This window comes from Dermacentor variabilis, unplaced genomic scaffold (genome assembly GCF_050947875.1).
Source record: "Dermacentor variabilis isolate Ectoservices unplaced genomic scaffold, ASM5094787v1 scaffold_15, whole genome shotgun sequence".
Lineage (NCBI taxonomy): Eukaryota > Metazoa > Arthropoda > Arachnida > Ixodida > Ixodidae > Dermacentor > Dermacentor variabilis.
In genome coordinates, this window is record NW_027460313.1 from 9,813,672 (window position 1) to 9,836,895 (window position 23,224).

The following is a 23,224-nucleotide window of genomic DNA, read 5'->3' on the forward strand; positions in this document are numbered from 1 at the left end:
GCAGTAATGACGCCACAAGGTTAAATGGCACAGTGCCAAATTTGCGAGCATACTGAAAGACTTCAGGCCCTGAAAGAGCAACCCTCAGTTTTTATCATCCTTGACTTCCACAAACAGGTCAGCTTTTTGATAGAAAAAACTAAATCTGAGTTAGAGTCGAGTTTGGTAAAAGCACGACTGCCGGCATCGAAAATAAGTGATATTACAAATGCTCGGTGCTATGCTAAACTGAAGAAGGCAAGAAGCCTTGCGGATGATGACTTGACGCTGACCATGAACACCGATGGCAGCCCAGTCTTCAAGTCGTCAAAAACATCTGTGTGGCCTATTCAGTTCATTGTTAATGAACTGCCACCACACTTGCGGTTCAAGCACCCGGTACTTGCAGGACTTTGGTTTGGTAAGTCGCATCCAAACATGCAACTCTTCCTTGACAAGTTTGTGCAAGAAGTGAACAGCACGAAACCAGCGACATGGACTTACCAGAACAGGGTCCATACGTCTAGGCCTTTCGTGCTGTGTTGTTCTGTGGATGCGCCTGCAAGGGCAGCTGTGTTAAACATGGTGCCTTTCAACGGCTACTTTGGATGCCCCTGGTGCCTTATAAGGGGCGAGCATGTGGAAGGTGAGTAGTATATGCCACTTTCTTGCACTCTTCGCTAGAACCAACTATGTGCAAAAAGGAGTTCTGCGTGTTGGAAGAGATGCACTCTTTGCGGTGTTTTATACAATTTTCACATTTCTTATTTTCTTTAGGGAGCATGAGATACGTCACAGCTGAGCCAGTTGAGGCACGGACTTCGGACCTCGTCAGGAGAGATATGAAGATGGCACTTGATTACAAAGATGTCATCAATGGTGTGAAATGACCATCAGCATTGATGAACTTGAAAGGTAGCAAAAGCTAATTGTTGTCCTATCAATTTGTTTATCATTGTTAACTGATTGCTTAACTGGTACGGTGCTGCACGGAGCATTTCTTATTGCAATTGAGTCTACTCGGCATCTAATTTCTTGATTGTGATTGCCTCCTGTGCATAGGCTACAAGAATCAGTTGCAGTCAAGCACTGAGATCTGGATTTGTCGCAAACAAAAATGCCCAGCCTTAATTTTGCTATTCGTTTGTGTGTTGTCTAAGGAACATGGTATTGGATATGACATTCTTGACATGGTGTCAAAAGCGCTGTCCATCAAACTAGATGTGCGAGTAGATCGCAGTGGCTACTTTTATGTTTTAGCCGATAGACTGATTTCACCACATTCAGAGCACATTTACCAGGGCCCTGTCAGCACCATGATGACAGCAATCCTTAGCGCTTTCACACTGTGCTCAAGTTCAAGGCAACATTAAGGTGAATGCTGAGAGCAAAGCCATTGGGGATTTTGCTGGTGCAGTTCAGTGGGTATTTGGGAGAGTGCAGTGCTTCTGCTCTGCCCCACTTCATTGAATATTTTTGTTCTCGCTTCCCTGATTATTGATGTCAAGGGGTAAATTTGTCACGCAACATATGCAAAATGCTTCTTACCATAGTTGCCATTCAGCTTGCCAAGAGCTACCAATATGGGCATGCTTTGTGGCTGCAGTGTCCTAGTGAATCTCACCGTAAAATTTTGTCTTATCTGTTTTACCACAAGTGCGTAATTGTACTTACTGTGCTCATTCATAGTAAATTGCACCATAGCCCTCAATTCGCTTGGTCACCGACCAAACTTAAAGAAGCGGTGGAACACCTCTGATGAAAACAAAAAAAAAGAAAGACAGCACAGCCTTTCCTTTGCAATCGAGAGTTTGGCAAAAGCCCGCCTTGTCGGGTTGAAACATGACAAAGACATACACCGACCAAGTAAAACTTGAAAAAGAAAAAACAACAATACATTGCGCCTTCCATACGGAAGCTTTTTCTTTAAAGCAGGGCTTTACGGCTTAAGACAAGAAGCTTTACTTGATTGGTGTATGTCTTTCTTTGTCAGTACTTCCTTCACTAAAGAGCTTTGGTTAACATGAATTTACTTTTCTTATTCTGCGCCATTGTTCCCAAACCCATCAAATGACTGAAACGTTTGAGTTGGATAAAAAACTGGGTTACTTGTACTCGGGCTGTAGGGGCGTGCAATCCTCTGACTGTACAGCACCAGCAGTAGTTCACAATTCACCTGGTTCGCCGATGCCGCTCCACAGCCTCAACATTAAAAAATTTTCCTCACTGTATAGAAGTGCATGCTGCCCGGCTGTCAAGTACAGACCACCTACCAAAGCACTTCACACTAAATCTACATCAGGAGCCGGGACACCTTGCAACTGATGCCTCTGACATAACTAATGACTGTAAAAGGCCATGCAAAGTTATGCAAAAAGTGGCTAAGCTGGTGCCACTTCAGGCAGCAGCAGACATGCCGATGAACAATACATTTTGTCATCCTCATTAAATTACAGTTTTCTTTAATTTCACAAAAAGATCACATTTAATAAAGGAGGATCTGAACCTCGTGAAGTAGTGAACACGGTGGAGAGAGGAAGGAGGCATTTCTTGGTAGTTGGTACCAAGTTAAGTCGCAGGAAAAGTGGAGGTTGCCACTTGCATGGATAGCGGTGCTTGCTTGTGATTTTATGGTATATATGCTTAGGCTGAGGAAGTACAAGTTAGAAGAAGTAGGATATGTTGTTGGCACTATATATAGCTAAACATGAGCTGTCATTGGCACATGCATAATTCCCATTGGCTCCTAATTTTGGCAAAATGAAATTGTGTAACAAATGTTTGCATTAGGTGTTTGTGTCGGTTTGTTTACATTTATAAAAAGTGTGTCCTCTGGTGCAGTCACATGTTCTTGTGGGTTGTATGCAAGGTTAGGTTCTTAGTAAGCAATTGTTGTGTTGTTATGTCATGTGAATATTGCATTATGGGGAAAAAGTGCGAAGAAACAAGACAAGAAAGACGTACAGGACAAGTGCTGTCCATTTTTTGGTGCTGTTTCCCTGTAATGAAGCCATACACACAAGCTCTAGTTCAGACGCTTTTAAATGCGTGTTAGTTATCCTGTCACTGGTGTGACCTATGACAGTGTTGACATTTTTCTTTTTACATTTCTTTTTGTCATTGTTTAGTATATCTTCAGTTGCATTATTTTGTTAGTATTCTTGATTTTGTGCCCTTCAAGGAGTACGAAGTGTCCTTGTGCTGTTATGAACAGTGCCTTGTGGACCAGTCAAGCTGTTTGTGGCTGCTTTTAGTCAAGTGTTTGTTTCTAGTGTATACTGGAAAAATAAAATTTCAGTTGAGCTAGACAGCACCTCTCTGGCATGAGTGCTATGCAGTGCTCTTAATTTCAGAATATTTTTGACTGTTAAATTTTAAAGCGAAATGAAATTTTGCTGCTAAAAATGACAAAAGACAGAAGGAGAAAACAGCACTTCCCTTTTTGACTATTATCACTTGTAGTATCAATTCACAGTGAATTGGAAAAACCTTACTCAAATTTGAATGTTTTCATAAGTTGCTGCTGCTTCACATTGAATCGAACCCAACCTGGCCAACTTTCACCATTTTAACAAGTAAATGCCTGTACTTCTGCTAGCAGTTGGTTAGTTGGATGAATGCAATACCTGCAGCTCATATTCTGAAATTTTATGTGCATGTTTTTGCACAGTATGCTACTTTGATCTAACAATGCTAGGAACTGGCTTGACTTGCACAATGCATACTTTCTTTATAGGTTTGGATCTCGTGAACGGTCAAAGTGTTGAGTACATGCACTGTGTACTTCAAGGTGTCACTAAACAACTGACTGAGGCGATCCTGACTTCTACGAGCACCAACCAGCGCTTCTATGTTGGTAATGTAGCAACTTGAAGTTGTATGCAGTTAATTTCAGTGTTGTTTGATCATTCACGTGTCATTTGGATATTCTGGTGCATAGCTTGGAGTGTAGCATGACTGCCTACATTGAGGACAGCAGAATAGCAGTCATCAAAAATGCATTGTGTGTCCAGTATACAAAACAAAAAGCTGGCTACAACAACAGTAACTGCTTCTTGTGAACACAACTTGAGGTCCCAGTTAGTCACGGACACTAGCACATCCTCCTGTATGTAATCATAAGGAAGTACTGTTCATGCACTTAAAGGGATAAAAAAGTGATTTTTAGGAGCTTCTTTTCTGTGGCAAAGTTAAGAATATATCCTCGAAGGTACCTAAGGACACGGTGGCTGTTTTCTAAAACGATGTAAAAGTCTTTGAAACAATCCACCTTTCTCATGGTGCGATTGTGCATGCGCCCTGCCCTAGCGGATTAATCGCAAAACATTTGGAATGCATGTTTCAGCAGCTGTGCAGCCTGATATCGGGGAACAGTTCCCCGAAAAAAAAGGACCTGCACAGATATGCACTGCAGCAGACACTCGTGCTGTGTAATGCATTGGAACTTCACTGGTATGTAGCTTTACGTCAGTGCCGTGCTGATAATATCTGTAGTGTAAGACTGTAGCTCCACTTAAAATAGCAGCCAGGGCTTCGTCCGGATTGTAACGTGAAACATGTAGTTGCTACAGTGCATTGATGGCTAGCAAATTCATTGATAAACCCTTGCGTTACACTTGGGAGACACTTCAAAAACGTCACATTGCTGACAAAGTCTCCTTGCAGCATTGGCCCCCTTTTGCTGGTGATGGCAGCGGGTGCCTGCTTTCATGAGCTCGTTTAAGGCATGGTAACACTGGGACGATAAGAGATTGACAAGGCACTGCGACGCCAACTATTCAGCACAGTGTGTCGTTGACACGATTTTATCAGAATAGGCCAACAATGACGCAACCGACAGGCACGAGTTCTCATAGCATGACTGTCTTTGTCGATGGGACTGACAAAATTGTTTACCATGATCGCTCAACTGAACCCCAAGCGATCAGCCACCGAACCGACAGTGCGATATCTACAGCACCTTTGTTTGTATAAATAATATATCATGTTAAAAATTAGTTGAAACATCCCTTCAAACTTGAAATGCACAAGCTTCAGTCCTCTCAAGCTGTGCACATCAAGTTTGAACCAAAGTGGATCCTGCTTAGTGGAAGTTGGGTTAGGCCTGGCCCTGTGAAGGTCATGCACCATCTAACTGTACACCTGAACTTAAAGCTGGCTGTGTTCCGAGGCTCCGAAGACGTTCAGCATTTTTTCCAGATCCAGCGTTCTGTAAACTTTTGCATTAGATTGTATGTTTAGAAGCGTGTTTATAGGAGTATGTTTATCTAGGTCAATTACTGACAGGGGACACTGAACACAAGAAGGAAATTTGCCAAAGAATAGTAACAGATTAAGTGGTGATTCACTAGAATTAGGAATGGCTGCCAGGGTAAGTGCAATTGAGAAATGCAAAAAATTAGGTGGGGTGATGAAATGAGAAAATTTGCAGGCACAAGTTGGAATCAGCTTGCACAAGACAGAGTAATTGGAGATTGCTGGGAGAGGCCTTTGTCCTTCCGCCAGTGTACATAAGAGTGGGCTGATTATGATGACGATGGTAGTACTTGTGAGGTCGTGTGGTATGTAATGGTTTTCATGATATACATTGTGTCACCATGTCACCATGTGTACTTTTTGCCGCTTGCTGCACCAATTTCAATGTAGAATTTGTTGTCTTAGATGTAGTTCCATGTGCTTTTTTCATCACCGTGAATCATTGCATCGAATGACTAGTCATCGCTCAATTGAAGCCTAATAGGCACTTTTTTGAAGCAAAGGCTAAATAAAGCTAGTTGCTTATTGATTACAGGCAGGGTCCTTTAATTTCAGGTTTCATATTTCTGTGAAATTTGGAAGGAGGCAGGGAGTAGAAATCCGCAGAGTGTCTTAGTTTAAGAATAAAACCACACAGAAATTGGGGTTTTGGCTACCTGGCAGCCCAAAGTACAGGATGTACCTGGTAACTGTCACAAACGATTTCACACATGTGATCATCTCTTTGGATATCAGCATATTTAAATTGGCAAAATTCACTGGTACATGTAATAGCAAAGAGCTATTTGCAAGTCACGTGTCGTTTTATTTGTACAAATGTTCCTTGTCAGGCATAAAAAAATTAACTAAAAACAAGAGAGACATGTTTGGCAGTGCCATATTTATTTTGTTCTCTGCACTTAACAAAGGAAAAAACTATTTGTGCACATGGCGTGATGCTTTTCCTTGTTTTGCATGCCCTTGTTGATGTTGATTATCACAAGAGCATTTCAGTGTTCATTCGAAAACCTGTTAGGTCTTTAGTCCGTCTCTTTGTCATGTTATATATACATATATTTTTTGGTATTGCACCATATGTTCTTGCAACAAAATTATTTGAATGCCAGGTAGCCAAGTCCGCCACCCTTCTTTTGAATGGAACTTAGTTGAGTAAATTGTCTTCAAAGTCACAGCTACCATTCACAATGCAGAGCATTGTCGCTGCTGCATTCAATTCCTTGTGCATTATCACCACCATTTACAACAGAATTCGACGTTGGGCTAGTTGGATTTCTGCTAGCTTTCCCACTTAGTTTTTCTGTGCCAGAACCGCATTTCTACCACCATTTACATGTGTGAGATGTGTTTGAAATGCAATGCAGTGAACCATTGTCATAGTCATGTAAATGCCATGACTTGAGGTGCTGTCAACTGTAACTGTGACACGATTGCTTTTTACTTGAGCACACTTCGTGGCTGCATAGCATATGACATGCATTCACATGAGGTGAATTCAAGTTCAGCCGTGCATTATAGTAACAAATGCACATGCAATATTAAAAAAGGGGTCATAATTCATCTTCGAGGTAAGCTTGATGTTTAGAGTCACATCTCGAAATGTAGCTGTAAGCATGAAGATGACAATGTACTTCCTTGGTTTTGTTGAGACGTGTTTTTGGTAATGATTTTTTTGTTATAGGTGACTAACTCTACATTATTGCTGTTTGCAGGTGCGCCTTCAGTTGCTGCGAGGATAGAGTCGCGGCTGCTTGCCATAAAGCCCCCACACTGCGTGACCAGGCTGCCGCGTCCGCTCAAAGATCTTGGCCACTGGAAGGCATCTGAGGGGAGGCAATGGATATTGTTTTATGCACTCCCTTGCCTTGATGGTATTCTGCATCCTGAGTATTGGAAGCACATGTCTCGGCTCTCGGAAGGCATCCACATCCTTCTTCAGGAAGAATTGGGCGCCCGGGACATTGACAGAGCAGGTAATTCTCATTTGACCGTGTTATTAGTAATACCGCATTGAATTCTGAAGCACTGCTGTTTCATAGTGTGTTTATGTGCTTAGGCACATGTGCATGATGTTGTGTAGATCCCATGCATTGTGAGAATCAATGTAAGCGAAGCTTTCTGTGCTGGTTCCTTTGATCGACGATAATTAGTGGTGCTTTACGGTGAATGCTTAATTACTTCAACCTTTAGTCCAACACGAGAGTTTGGAGTTGATGTTAAACAATACCTTGCGTACTCCACTGCTGTTTGTCTACGTAGTACACATAACTTATATGGCACATCGTATCGTGGCAGAAGCATTAAACTTCAGGATTACAGGGCTGTACGTGCCAAAACCACAATCAGATTTTGAGGCAGGCTGTAGTGGCGGACTCTGGATTAATTTTGACACCGTGGTGTTCTTTAACGTGGCCCTAAATTCTAAGTGGGCAAACGTTATTTTCTTTCGCCCCCGTCAAAGCGCAGCTGCTGCGGTCGGGATCAGATCCATGACCTCGAGCAATGCCATAGCCGCAAAGCTACCACGGCGAGCACAGAAGTGTTGATCTGACGTGTGGCCGCTTCTGTCGTGTCACCAAGACCCTCCGGTGTGCTTTAGTTAATGCGGCTCTGCATCTGCCCGCCGTGCGTAAGTTGTCCGCTAGACATATTTGGATTATTTTATTTTTCAGATATAGCAGAAGCACACCCTACCATGCCTTGAACTTAAGTTTATCTAGTTTCCTTGCAACCGCTGTCGTGTCTAAGGACCATTTAATCAGGTGAGGAGGAAAGTTTGCGCAATGAGCCTTTCCTCCTCTGGCTTGTGCGAGTCGGCGCGGCGCAGCTTGTACGTGTTGCTATTGCGTGCTGCAAAACCATTTGGAGATGTTTTAGCTTGTTCTCTGTGAAATGTATGTGACGTCAGTGCTTACAAGGTCGTCGAGGAACCACTTTGTAGCAATTCGGCACAGCAGTAACTACAATATGCGGAAACTTCTCTTGAGTGCACAAACAAGCGACGTGCATCATCAGCCGCGGTGTGTGTACGTGCTGTGAACTATTTTGATTATATCCATATGCATTCGACAAAGAGAAATCATCTCACTGTCTGATCGCTTGGTGTGGGAATTAAAACGTAAAAGTGCATGCTTGTGTACGGCTGACCCAATGCATCTCCGACCCGTCTAAGCGCCAATGGTTATGAAATATTTGCGTCAGTCACCGGCATCCTTCTCTTGGATTTCAAGTTTAGTAGACTTGAAATCGACAGGAAGGATGTTGGATGAGAAGGATGATTTCAAGTCTAGTAGACTTGAAATCACTGTGAAGTGTCTATGCTAGCCTGCTGTCTGAGGCTGATGGCTTTTCTCAATACAGCAGTCACTGCAGTTCGTAAAACTTCGTAGACCATATAAGCTTTGTGGTTTGGCATTGTGTTTTTGCTCTGTAAAACAGTAATATCCAAAGCGGATCGAATAAAATGAATCTGGCAACTATTTCTTAGAACAGAATTTCTATAAGACAGGTGGTTGCTAGGATGAGACGAAAAACAAAACAAAAAAATATCAGCGCTTATTCTCTTCTTTTGCAAGAAAAAAAGGGAAAATGTTCTAACGCTACAATAAAACCTCGCATGGTCATGCCGCATGCTTGGACCATGTGTTATATAGAACAAAGCGATCTATAACCCAGCATCTACCACTGCTTCAGAAAATCACGCAGTCTGCAGATGATCACTTAACCCCTTGAAAAGTGTAATTCACATTGTACAGTATGCTGTTATTATTAACCAGAACCAGTTTATTCGTGGGCAGAAGCCTCGTCCAACAAAACAGGTATATAGCCGTGAAATCTATCTGCAAATAACAGTTTGAACACCTCTCAAATTAAACAGCACAACTTATTCTGTAACAGAAGAGAACCCACGCTTTTGGGGTAGTCGTATGCTTCGAAACCATTCATTTCTGCTAAACCATAGCTTAAAATTACAGTGAGAATGCCGCACTAAGGTCACTTTAATGAAACAAATTTCTAGAAATTCAAAACTCATCTCCGATGTTGACATTAGGCTCAAACACGCGCACACATCATGCTTGGTGCTACGTCCGCCTCAGCGCTGCAGAAACTCCGGCCACGCTGACTTCAATTGCTTCAGTACGTCTCACAGAACTGTTTCCCATGTAGCAGATGCCAGGTCATGCAAAGCAGATAGCGCGAGCACGAGAACAACCAGAAACTGCCGGCGATTGTACGCTTGGCATACAACACAGAGTGCTCGCCCAAGCCAACATGCCGACTGTCCATAGATGGTGCCACTGCATACGCAGTATCGCAGCGCCCATAAAAAGATGGTCTATAGTAGTAGCGTTTCCTTGCCTTCTCATGTCACTTTTTCCCTATATCACCCCCCTTGTATTTGTATGAGAACTGTGAGCGAAAGGTGGCAATGCTGTCATTCACTCATTTCGCGACTGCGTCAGTTCTACCCATTCTCTGCCTCCTCTCCTCCTCCTCTCATCCATTCTATCTAGCTTCCCTCTGCAGACTTGCACTTTAGTAGAAAAGTAAGCGCACGGGAGGTCATGGATAATTACAGCTATCAAGAGGCAAATTGGCAACGCCCAGGGAGCTTCAGAGGACATTGTGCACATTTGACACGATGTAGTCTAGAAGTTTCTCACATCTCTTTTCTTCTTGCCACGCTACTTCCATGCATACACACGCTCTGAACCACCCCCCGACACGGTGTGCCAGAGAGCAGAGGGAAAGTCGAAGGAAGAGGCAAAGGAAACTTCACTTTAATAAAGAACCCTAGATAGTCACGATTAATCTGGAGTGCCCTACATTTGGCATTCCTCATAGCCTACAGCGCAGCTGGTGGATGTGAAAACCCATAAGTTAATTGCAAATTCTGTTTAATGTTAACAGAACTTACATTAGACAAATAATTATTGGAGTGTTTTAATGCTCTTTTGAAGTGCTTGCAACACTTGCAACAACTTAAGGCAATGCTTTCTTTTTCAGAGGCCCTCCTGAGCAATTTCGTTTGCCGCTGCAAGACATACGGCACGGCATTCATGACGTTCCATGTCCATGCCCTACAACACTTGGCAAACTGTGCTCGCTCACTTGGACCACTTTGGGCACATTCAGCGTTTGTATTTGAGGGGGGGAATGGAAGCATTGTGCGCCTCGTGTCAGCTGCAAACGGGCTGCCACGGCAGATAACTGAACGAGTCATCATGGCACAAAAGCTGAATCAGCTGATAGAAAGTCCCCTGTTATCTATTCAAGAAAGAGAGCTTTGCAATGAGTTCATTGGGTACCCACCCATAAAAAAGGCATTACATGTTTGCAATTTGACTTTGCTGGGAAAGGGAAAAGTTACAGCTCTCAGTGCTAATGAACAGGACAAACTTCACCATTCTTGTGGGATATCCATAACAAGGGCAGTGGAGCATGAGCGTTTCATTATGAAGAAACAAGTATTTCACAGCACTGCCTACCAAAGGGCAACAAAATCTGACACAAGATTCATCAGAACAAACAGTGGCTGCTACAAATGCATCGAAAAGATATTCTTTGTAAAAGAGGCAGACATTTGTGCTCTCTTCTGCAGGCCACTAATTATTGCAGATGCAACTGCAGTGCCTCCTCACATTAAGGAATGCTTCTTGTCACCGGACAGAAATTTAGATTTATTGCTTCCAGAGGAGGTGGCTGACACCTGTATGTATATCAATTTCACAAATGAAGGAAAAACATTCATTTGTGACTTGCCAAACAAAATTGAAAGAGATTGAATTTGGTTATGAATGCATTATGAGAGAGGGCCCATAAATGAACGAGAATTTTTCACTCAGGTGGGAGAGGGACGTTAACACCGATACACGTCTCTAGGTACACATGCTGCGCTGTCATCTCCATAGGCAAGGAGTGACCTTGTGCAAAGTTATGTCTGCTCACTGCATTGCTTTCTTATAAGCCTCCATTGACTGCATCAGTTTTGCTGTGGTGGACATAACATCTGTGCGTTTAGTTCATTTCTGTATTGAGAAATTGTTTGACATAAAAGGGCTTGTTAATTTTAAATTTGCACCACAAGTTCAGGTAGTCGACCAGCATATTTACAGTATTTACAAGTAGTTATGCGATGTGGTTAGGAGTAAGTGCCTTACTCTGTGAATGTGCAGTGGGCTTGTGCACCACAGCAGTACCTTTGCCAACACAGCACTCAGCATGTGGCACTTTTTGACAAAATGTGGGATGACAACCGTACAACGTCCCTGCTCCTCAGATCTTGCCCCCTGCAACTAATTTCCTAGGCTAAAGCAAGTGCGTAGCTTTTTGTATGTCATTTTTCCTTTTCTGCAAAGCAGCAAATGTTTGATATTTTTAATGACTCATTCATTGTTAACAGCTTTCATTTTTGAAATAGCAGTGCGTTTCCTATTTTCTGTTGCCAATTACTGCCAATTTTTTTCCTTTTTTTGAGCATATCAATGCATGGCCACAGAAAAACTATATGAAACATCTTATTTTTTGGCATGGAAGCCAAACGGTGTTTTTCCTGTTCTCCATGTGGTAACTGGCATTGAGGAATGGCAAATGCTGAGGCACAGGCTACAATGTGTTTCTTTTGAGCCGTATCCTTGCAAGGGAGGTTCGCAAAGGTTCACATTATTACTCGCTATGATCCGCACTACTTGGATAAAGCTCCGAACATGACATGCTAGAGCTTGCCTGGTCTAATTGTTTAGTTGAATGGAACAAACATCACAAAACACAATTCCAGCAATTGAAAATGTGCAGGTCTTCGTTGTATCTTGCAACTCTGTGCTGCCATATTAGAAATCCAGGGGAACCACATTTCTGCTTGTTCCCGCCAACAAATGTCCTCCAAACAATAACGTTATAGTTTTTGTGAACCTGGCACAATCTAGAGGTGCTGCGTTCATACCAAAATAATTGCACTTTTCGTTTGTCTGTGACAAATGAAAGTGAAACTTGTCCTTGGCACAAAAAGGGTTAAGAGAAAGCCTCTTTAGAATATAGAGGCGCTAAAGAGGAAAACAAATGAAGCACTGAGGGCACTCGGAAAAGTGTACTGTGTTTCGGGCAAAGTTCTTTGTGGGTAATTAATATTTGGCAATGCTTCACTAAATATGCGAATAAAAAAAAGCAATTCTAATTCATTTTGGGTCTCGTAAATGCAGCATACTTTAGGAGGTAGGTGACAAGAATGCTAATGCAAGGGGTTGGATAGTGCCTCTGACCTGGTAGAACATTGTACTGAACAGTGCACGCATAGTGATAACATATGATTTTACTTCGTGCCATTGCAGCTTCAGCATTTCTTGTACTTTATCAGAAAATGTGGCTATGACGCGTTAAAGATATTGAAAGCCCAGTCTAGGCCTCATCTCAAGTAGCTTTAAAATGTTGTGTTGGAAAAAGCAGCGTGGTTAAAGTAGCCAGCATGGTGCCGGCAGAATGAAAATATCTAGGAAATTCAAAGATTTCTCTGCAACAAAGTGAGACAAGTATAAAGAATAACACGTAAAATCGGCACTGCCGTACAGGACTGAACAATCCTGAATAACAAGACCAGAATTCCGAAGAAATGTAAAGAAATGGACGTGATGGTTCATGGATTTATATAATTACAATTGAGAAATTCACTGACATTCTAGCAAAGATGTTGATGATGTCAACCATCGGCTTTGACGGTTTGGCCAGGTAATGAGAAATGGTAGCTGCTGCTTAAGAACTGAAAGCTGGGCTAGCTGATCTTGATTCACATTGAAACTTCAGTGTAAAATGGACATAGAACAGCAAACACATGGACACTTGTATCCGTGCTTACTTTGTTCTCTTTGCCCTTTTTGCACCTAAATATCAACATGACAGCTCTTATATTGGCAAAGAGATATCGACAACTAGCTTTAGTGGCAAGAAGGACTGTGGTCTGCCTAAGAGGTGGCAATACAGTATGCACAAACCTTAAAGCATTAGAGCCCTAAAGGAAGACTGGGTTGCTGAGAGGGCAACATAGAGGCAACTGACCAATGACCTAAATTACAAATATAGCAACAGACAGAAGGATAATGAAGGTGGGAATGCTAATTAGGGATTCTCTGTAAATGTTTGTTGTATTCTACATAATGTGAAAGCATAAAAAAGAAAATTTTCATCAAGATATTGTATTGCTGGTGATAGGTGACACTGATATTGTTTATGTGATCAAACATATTATATGAGGTGTAACTGTAAATGGGAAGAGAGCGGTCTGGGTCGGAGAATAAACGGGCATAGCCGATATTCCAAAAGACATTAAGAGAAAGAAATGCAGCTTGGCAGGCCATGTAATGTGTAGGGCACATAACCAATCGAATAGGAGTTAAAGAATGTGGGTGCCAAGGGAAGTGAAGTGCAGTCGAAAATGGCAGTAAATGAGGTGGGGTGGTGAAATGAGGAAATTGGCAGCCGCCAGTTGAAGTAAGCTAGTGCAAGACGGGTAATTGGAGATCACTTGGAGACGCCTTCGTTCTGCGGTGGGCATAAACAATGTGCTGATAGTTATGACAATTTGATTATGAGCAACAAAAAAAACAACATTCTTTTGTAAACAGGAGGCTGCTTTATTTCACCTATGTTAACAAAAGTAGTTTTCCTAAATTTCGTTCAAGCTGTCATATCTGCATTTCATTTGCTTGCATTGTAAATAGCTTGTGTTGCTGTCTGCCTGTTTTTATTTCCATGTATGTAAAATTTCCATGTATGTAAATTTCCATGTATGTAAAACTGGCATGTATGTAGGAGTACTGTAATAGCAAACATTGGCCATTGTCTTCATTCCATGATTTTTGTTTTGAACTTGTATAAAACTTTCTTTTGAAGTGCTAAAAAATTTTTGTCAGATAACTTTTTAAGCATGGTTGTTTCCTTGGTCCTGTAATTTCCATGTGATTCACTAAGTGGTATTAAGATTTGCCTGGCAGTATAGTCATATATGCTTTTATTCTGCTTTATCTGCTATCCGCCATGATTGCTTAGTGGCTGTGGTGTTGGGCAACTAAGCACGAGGTCACGGGATCGAATACCGGGCATGGTGGCTGCATTTCGATGGGTGTAAAGTACGAAAACACCCGTGTACTTATTAGATTTAGGTGCGCATTAAAGAACCCAAGGTGGTCCAAATTTCAGGCCTCCCCCACTATATAGTGTGCCTCATAATCAGATCGTGGTTTTGGCATGTAAAATGCCATAATGTAATTTAATTTGCTTCATATGCTTGGTGTTCTCAGGAAGCCTGCAAGGAAACTGAAAGAACAGTTTTTTTTCTCTCGCAGTTAAGTGCTATGTGCGCTCCTAAATTTTGTCTTTCAGTGCAGTCATTACATTACAGCCTCTTGGAATGCTGGCATATGAAGTTCATTTGTGCTTATGAAGTTGGAGCTCAAACAAGTTTGTGCTATTAGCATATGACATTTTCGCACGATTTTCAGTACAGTCTGAAGTGCTGGCCTTCTCAATATGTTTCAGTGCCATGAGCACCATCAGCGCCTCTTCCTCGGTCGCATGTCATGTACTGTTGGTGCAAGTTTGAGAAGTGTATTAATAACAAACAATCGCATTTAGCTACTATAGGTTCTGTCGGTAGAGGATAGTGCCAGTTCCAAGTGTTGAACATCCATGCTGAAGTCGGGAAGCATGAGAACACGATCTAAATATATGGCATTTACTTAGTTCTCCTAGACTTAGTGGGCTACAGTAGTTCATTTGTGATGAATTTGTTACTTGGTGCCGCTGTGTCGGCTTAAACTGCTGCCCTATAGGGTAGCAGTTTTCATGTGACAAGCCTGTTATATGCCACTGCAATGCAGTTTACATGTTAATTATGATAAACATGCTCAAAATTTTCGGCATTCATTTTATGGTATCTTATTTCAGTGGGCACTGACGAGCTTACAAAATGGAATTCCATGAGAACTTTTTGCAGTGTGGCAGCCTAATCCTGTTCTCTTAGTCTCACATTATGTGATCTGCACAGTGTACTTTTTGTGGGAGGGAGAGAGAAAGAGATAGAAAGAAAGATGTTAATTAATAAATAATGAAAGGCAACCCCTATGGAACTTGTGATGAATTGCCCATGTTACGTGAATTGTTTCACTCAACAGGTATAGGATCAAGCTGTTGTATATGGCGTTCTGGTGGGTAAGGGTACCTCTTGGAAGGATAATCACTTAGCGTAAGAATTGAGCTCTGTATCTCAGCAAGGAAGGTCTTTTGCAGTAAGGAGAGGGCAGGGCAGTTTGATAGCAAATGCTGGGCTGGGGCTAGCTGATCCGTGTCGCAAGTGCCAAGGGTTCTGTCTAGCGGCTCGTCAATGTATTAAGCTCTGAATGGTAAGCTGAATCTACAGTTCTTGTAAAGGTTCAGCTTGCAAGCATTTCAGCGCATGGGAAACATAACAGGCCTGTCAATGTGACCAATGGTTTGCAAGTGCTACTTGCTGCTTTACTGTGCATTGTGAGGAGAAAACAAATCTGCTCTGGTTCTTTTGTGTCTCTTGACAATGCATCCAAAATCTACAGATGCAGTGTTGCAGCCATTTATATTCTGCTGTTAACTTCAGCATACACGTCTACTTTTCTGATTAAGATGTTTTGTCAATTCTCAACAGTAACAATATATTGGCACTTTCTGTGAATGAACATCAGCACCTTTAAATGCACCTAAGGTACTCTTACATGTTATTCTGTTCGTCCACTGCGAAGCACATGATTAGTGAGCTTGTTTCTCTACAGTATTTTTTATCATTGCATTGTAGCATTAAGGTCTAAAGCAGTTCAAGTCCTGGAAAATTCCTTGTTTGCCTAAACTGAAAAGATAATGTTTTACCTGTTATATGTATTTTGAGTGTATGTAATGTTGAATAAACAATGCTGACAAGATCAAACTTTCTGAAGAACTTATTCTTCGCCTAGTTGGTGTTTACTGAAAGACATGTATTTACCAAAACAATGACGTAGCATAGATAGGAAGGAAGATCATGGCCTCGAGTCACCGATATTGAAGTGCACCATTCTGTTCTAAAATAGGTCCACTGTTTTATTTGCTAGGGCATGTTGGCGGGTTAGTTGGTTTGTATTCATAATGGACACGGAGCAGTGCGATATGACAGGGACGAACATTAAGAAGTGACATACACAGTGCAATAGCACTGTGTATGCGTCTTCCTAATCTTGGTCCCTGTTGTATTGCACTTTCTGACAAAAGATGTAATAAATAGTTTCAAACTGCACAGAACCTGAAGTGAGATTTTGATGGAAATTAAAAGACCATAATTTATAGTGATCGAATCGAACACATTGTTTGTGGTTCATATAGGAATTGCCAAGTTTAGATCGCCAGGAAAAGTAGTGAGAAATGGGATTTTGTGACACTTTACAGTGAAGCAGTGCTAGGGCTGGATTCTTACCACGCAACTTCTATAGTCAGCATATTATTTTAAGTGGTATTCCATATATTTTTTGGGAGTTTGTGTTTTATTCCATGCATACTGTGATATAAAAGAAATTCGTGCTTAGAAGCTGTGCCGCCTATGTGGCAGCGAATGCAATAGTAAAACTGGCATCCCTCCTTGCGTAGAGATGTGCATTATGCTGTTTTGCAGATTCTTATAAATTTAAGTGCTTAAGCGCAGTCAGGGTAAAATTCTTTGCTCCAGGTGGCTTAACTTTTCGAGAGACAATGTGCTTCTGCATGGCAACATGCTGAGCTGCGCGTCACTTGTCAGAGTAGAGTTCACTGTAGTAAAAGCATCATTTCGCATTTGAAAATGTAGCTTTTTTGTTAGCAAGTACATGGCTTGACTTGTATATGACCAAAGCTGGACAGGAAACCATGAAGACATCAATGTTACTATTGCAGAAATAGTTGAATAGTTCAACGAGAATGAACCTCATAAACATTGACTTGATGAACAATATTATTTCTTATGGCTAAGGTCGCTCTAGTCAGCTTCCCATAAATGCTGGCGTAAATTGCCATGGCATTTGCCTATCATTGTTTACAGCATAGGAAACAGACATGGTTGCGATTGCATATTGAAAAATTCTGCTTAAGAATGTTCAATGTTCGTGTCACCCTTGTAGTATTGAAGAGCCTTGACCAGAAAAGCCTCGACTATTAATGCACTTGAAAAAAATGGGTACGACAAAACTTGGTTGTTGGTATCTTTAGTGACAGCACCATTGACTCCAGCACAATTTAGTTTTAATAAGCACAAGGTAACGCACCCTCTTGTAACAGTAGTCCTGATACAGGACACTACTGGTGATTTGTGATTAATTGGGAGACCTTTAGCATCTGCTCGGTCACCTCATGTGCAGCAGTGCTGCAATTGTAGCTGTTCATAACACTACATTGAACAGCATTACGTATGTGCTGTGACTATACCCGAGTTGGTGCTGACCCCATTCGATGAAGTCAAAGATGTTGTGGGGTCGAAGTGTGTTTGTTGGGGGTTAGACCAAAAGGCATGCATGTACATGTTAACATACGCACAGCATAATACTGCTGAATGCCAAAAATCCGGAACATCATTCTACATAAAAAATTAGAACTATGTGGTTCAGTTTTAATTTTCAGCCATCACATAATGAAAAACAATTTTATTCATAACATAATTACGCTTAATATTCCAATTGTATGGCTTCCTGATTTATTCACAACTGAATAAAAATTGAGCTTCATATTCCAGCATATAAAATTGCTAGCTGTAGGCTTTTCAGTTAAATGTTCTTAAATCGGCATTTAAAGCAGTCAAACTTGGTGTACCAAAAATTTGTTGCTTTTTCCCAGATACACTGTCAATTTTCATGCCCAGTATGTTGCTTGCTGCTACGCACTGCCACCCATCACAGCCACCACTCCTTAAAATACACCCACCATTGTTGTTTCCGACCCACTATCTGGCTCTAGCTATTTCCCAGCATAGCACACTGCAGCCCATCATCCTTCACACTATACCCATCTACTGCCCATTCCCTCCCAGCATGCCTGCAATGGTGGTCACAGCCTCCCAGCATGGTAGAACGTTAGCCACCATCCTTTACACTACACCCACCATACTGTATGCTGCTTCCCAGCATTGCCCACCATGGTGGGCACAGCCTCCCAGCATTGCCCACTATTTTCACCATGATTTCCATCATGCCCCTTATGATTTCCATTATACCCATTATTATTTCCAGTACCCACCATGCTAGATTTTCCGATAGGGAAGACGGATACGACGTCAGGCGAGGAGAGAAAGCTGGGGAAGGTTCCTTTCAGGTATAACTTCGTACACAGAGGAGGCAAAAGTATGGAATGGCGTAAGGAAGGTAAAAGGGCAGCAAATAAATCCGTTGCCTCTGGTCAACGATCAAGGGAATACCTTAGAAGAACAGGCAGACACCCTAGCGGGCACTTTGACCATGTGTCAAGCTCAATACACTACTCAAAATCCTTCAACAAGTGCAGACAAATAGAAGAACGTAAGGCATTTGAGCGGAAATCCCCACAAAGCGCACCATACAACCGTCCTTTCTGCATTGCCGCGCTGAAAGCTGCCTTGATCGTATGCAACAGCTCTGCACCGGGACCCGATAGAATAATGAACGACATGATTAAGAACGTACACACTGACACACAACTGTCAATACTTGCACTTTTTGATACTATTTGGGCTGCTGCATATCTTCCACGTGCATGGAAAGAAGCGATCGTGGTCCGCGTTTTGAAGCAAGGTAAAGATCCTTCGTCTACGGCAAGCTGCCGCCCGATCGCTCGCACTAGTTGCCTTTGTAAGCTGTTTGAAAAAAATGATTAACCGGCGACTAATACATGTCCTTGAAATGAACAAAATACTTGATCCCTACCAGTGTGGCTTCAGAGAGGATCGGTCCACAAACGACCATCACGTGCGCATTGAGGGGAGTATTCATGACGCGTTTGTACACAAACAGTTTTTCTTATCGATATTCCTCGATATGGAGAAGGCGTACGACACAACGTGGCGATACGGGATCTTGCGAGACTTGTTGGCAATGGGCATCCGTGGCAATATGCTAAACCTGATGGAAAGTTATCTGTCGAATCGTACCTTCCACGTGAAAGTCGGGAATGTATTCTCATGTCCATTTATACAGGAAACAGGTGTACCCCAGGGAGGTGTGCTCAGCTGCACACTCTCTATAGTTAAGATGAATACACTCCGCGCTTCATTACCACCAGCTATATTTTATTCCGTCTACGTAGATGAAATACAAATAGGTTTTAAATTCTGTAACCTGGCAGTATGCGAGAGACAAGTACATCAGGGATTGAACAAGATATCTAAGTGGGCAGACGAAAATGGGTTTAAAATCAACCCCCATAAAAGTTCATGTGTTCTCTTTACAAGAAAGAGAGGCCTGGTTCCAGACCCGTGCATGGTACTGTGTGGACAAGAAATACCTGTCATCAAAGAACACAAATTTCTAGGTATAATACTTGACTCTAAGCTTACTCTTATCTCACACATAAAATATCTGAAAGCTAAATGTCTAAAAACAATGAACTTATTCAAAATACTGTCACACACAACATTGGGTAGCGACAGGAAGTGTATAATGAATATTTATAAGAGCCTCATTCAATCACGGTTAGACTATGGCGACATAGTATACAACTGTGCCGCCCCGAGTGCACCAAACATGCTGGATCGCGTCCACCACCTGGGTATCCGTCTGGCCACAGGCGCATTAAGAACTAGCCCCATTGAAAGGTTATATGTAGAATCGAATTAGTGGTCACTCAATCTGCAGAGATCTTACACAAGCTTCACATATTTCCTTAAAGTGCACTCTAATCCTGAACATCGATGTTGTGAAACTATTAACGCTTCGACCTACCAAACGCTATCATATTCAGTGACTTTTTAAGTGTAGCGAGCTTTTAATGTCATGCAGCAAACATAAAAATCACCTACTCAACGAGCTTTGTTCACTTCTACGCATTGCGTAGATACATATCTAACCAGCTTTTTGGTAACTGCTGGGTGCCTGGCCACAGAGGCATCGAGGGTAACATGCTGGCAGACGCTATAGCTATATCCATTGCGGCGATTTCGAGCAACACTTTCATATCTGTTGCTATCACCGACTTGAAGCGTTTCTGCGCCGAAAATTAGAACATACTTGCAGCGAATATGGGACACTGAGACGTCAAATAAGTTGCAATTAATTAAACCTCGATTTGCTTAAGGCAACCAACAACAAAAATTAGGCGAACTTAAGCAATTCTGTATCGACTTAGGATACGCCACACTTACGGGACCCACTCTTACTTGCTGTTTCGTGGTGAAGTTTCCGTCTGCGTTAACCGTAGAGAAACGCTGAACGGTTCAACGTGTCCCGGCGAAGTGCCGCGAATCAGAAGCAGAAAGAAAAGAAAAACCTTTCTATAGCTTACCGACACAATATACCTCTACACCCGGCAATCTTCCTTCATGTAGAATCACTTTTCATTCGCAAATCACTTTTTAACTATGTACATGATGTTCGTTCATTGCAAGTTTGCAGCATTACCTCTCAACAGTGATTACCCTTTCGATGGCAGCAATTGTATTGCACGTGCCCCGAAAGTCTTGCATCCAAGGTATTTAATGAGGCAGTAGTACTACTGGCACAAACATATGTTAATATACCATCCTTTCATGTTTTATGATCACGGAACACTTTACAAGTTATTGTCCTAATTGTAATACATTTATATTTTACGCCCTCTACAGCGACTATATTCTAGGCCCGTATACAGCCGTGTTCCGCCTATGCTTTGCACTATATTGTTCTATTGAAAAATCACAATCACTTGTGTGCCGCTTTTTGGCCAGATCTGAACCTTGCGCCAATAAACACCACATATCATCATCATCAAAGCTGTTCTGTATGCTATTCCTTCGACATGCTGAACACACTTGTTGATGTTTTTCATTATTCTTTTTTCCCGGATGCAATTGAAATGAGGAATACCTTACCTGACGTTGTTGTAGATCAGACGGATGTGCACAAATTTGAATGCTTGATTGATATTTTGTATCACGGGCACCCAACCTGATGCTATGAAATGTCAAATTTGCTTGCGATCTACTATTTTCCCTCCCTGTAACAACCCTCAAGCGAGGGTTAACAGTATCAATAAAGAAAAAAAAAAGAAAGAAGAGGTACCTCGGACAAGCAGGCCGCTGCCTGAAAGAACGACTTCGGGAGCATAAATATAATGTCCATATTTATGTGTCCAATCTTATTCACATTCAAGTGTGCGACTGTATGTGTAAAGCAGAGTTTGAAGATTGCTATTTAAAAAAAAAGTGATAACGAAGCAACTAGGAAAGTTACTTTGGCAAATAATGCGTCTGGCTGATAGACGGGTAAGTATGGCGTAGATTGAGCTGGTCATTCCCATCGTGGTTGCAGGTAGGCTGCGGTACGTGATTTCGGTTTTCGTCGCATGCTACTGACATCCATTATTTTACTCTTGTCGATTTGATACTTTATTACGATCTCAACTGTAGGGATACTCAAGGTTAATTGTTGCCGTCGCCCTCGTGTTCCTTATAAAGTTCTAGTGCTATAAGATCTATGGAGCCCCGTGGAGCCCTGTGCTGTAGGCGCGCACCGGGAAGGCCGCAGGCGTAAGAGGGTGCGCCGAGAAGGAGGGTGAGTTGATGGGTGCAGTCTTCCCGGTCGCCCAGTGCTGCGTGCGAAAAAAGCCGGGGGGAAGGAGGCGTGTGCGCGCTAAGGGGAGGAAGGGATGCCGCTGAGTGCGCCGGCCCGGCCGTTCCTGCGAGTGCACTACTGCGTGCGCGCTACCTAGGAGCTAATCTGCAGTGGCTGCAAAGGCTACAAAAGCCGAGATGGCTTCTGGGTTCGTGTGTACTGTGTTATCGAGCCCCTAGTGTTCAAGCTCGCGCAAACGAGCAGGGCTTTGTTTAGGCTTCTTTTTTTTTATCGTTTTCCCATGTCCGTGTATTTCTGCGCTGAATGTACCACGGACCAGACTGAACGGAATGGTTGAGATAAAAGTGTTGAGAGATTAACAGGCAAATTTAGCGAAAATTTCTTAGATGGCGATGATTAGAGCCAGTCTGGCTTCTAGTACTACTCTTCGACTGTTTTATCAGCCTATTGTGAAAACACAAACTGTGTGCCACATGCTTTCAGGATACGCGTAGAAGTAATCATTTACTAAGCGCATTTGAGATTTTCCAGTGAATGAAATGTTAGAAACATCAATTGTTTTTAAGGGACATAGCCATTATTTTAAAGGACCAACTACGACTTGTATGCGAAAGAGAAGCCATATCGCAATGAATGTTTATCGTTGCACGGGCTGATATGTAGCACATAAAAAATATAAAAAAAAGTTGCAGACATCTCTAAAACTCCCTTAGATATTCGTCTGTCTAATGCTGCCCCATAAGCTTCGCAGTGCTCCACCTAGCAATTTTATCTTCTTTTGCATTTCAAGAATGCCAGTATCACTGCCTCTGATTATGTTTCTCACCGTGCACTTTTTTACGCCGTGATTAGCAACGCAACTTCCATATCGCAATTTCTCACGCTGACTGTCTCTTCAGGTGGAACCTCGAAGAGGATTGGAGCTTCCTCGGTTTCGGGCGTTCTGAAAAAGAGGAGCTTTTAAGCCTCATGTTGGGCGTAAAACAGAACGCCTCCCGCCAGCACAAGGTTCCAGCAGGTAATGTAAAGAAACAATTACCGCAGCTCTATCGCTTATCCGGATTATTCTAACACATGAAAGCTTTTAGATCATGGCTCACAAAACATACACACACGCGACATCTTTTTGTATGAAATTCCCAAAGCTTTGCGTTTTCAAAGACAGTCTGGTATAAACGGCATACCTTCTATAATAGTTGCAATATGACGATTGGCTGGACTTTCTGCTCCTGGACCTC

At 42.2% G+C, this 23,224-nt stretch overlaps 1 pseudogene; it reads left to right on the forward strand.

Moving 5' to 3' along the window:
* Window positions 1-214: 214 nt before the first annotated feature.
* LOC142567990 (uncharacterized) lies at window positions 215-11,540 on the forward strand (annotated as a pseudogene).
* Window positions 11,541-23,224: the final 11,684 nt, after the last annotated feature.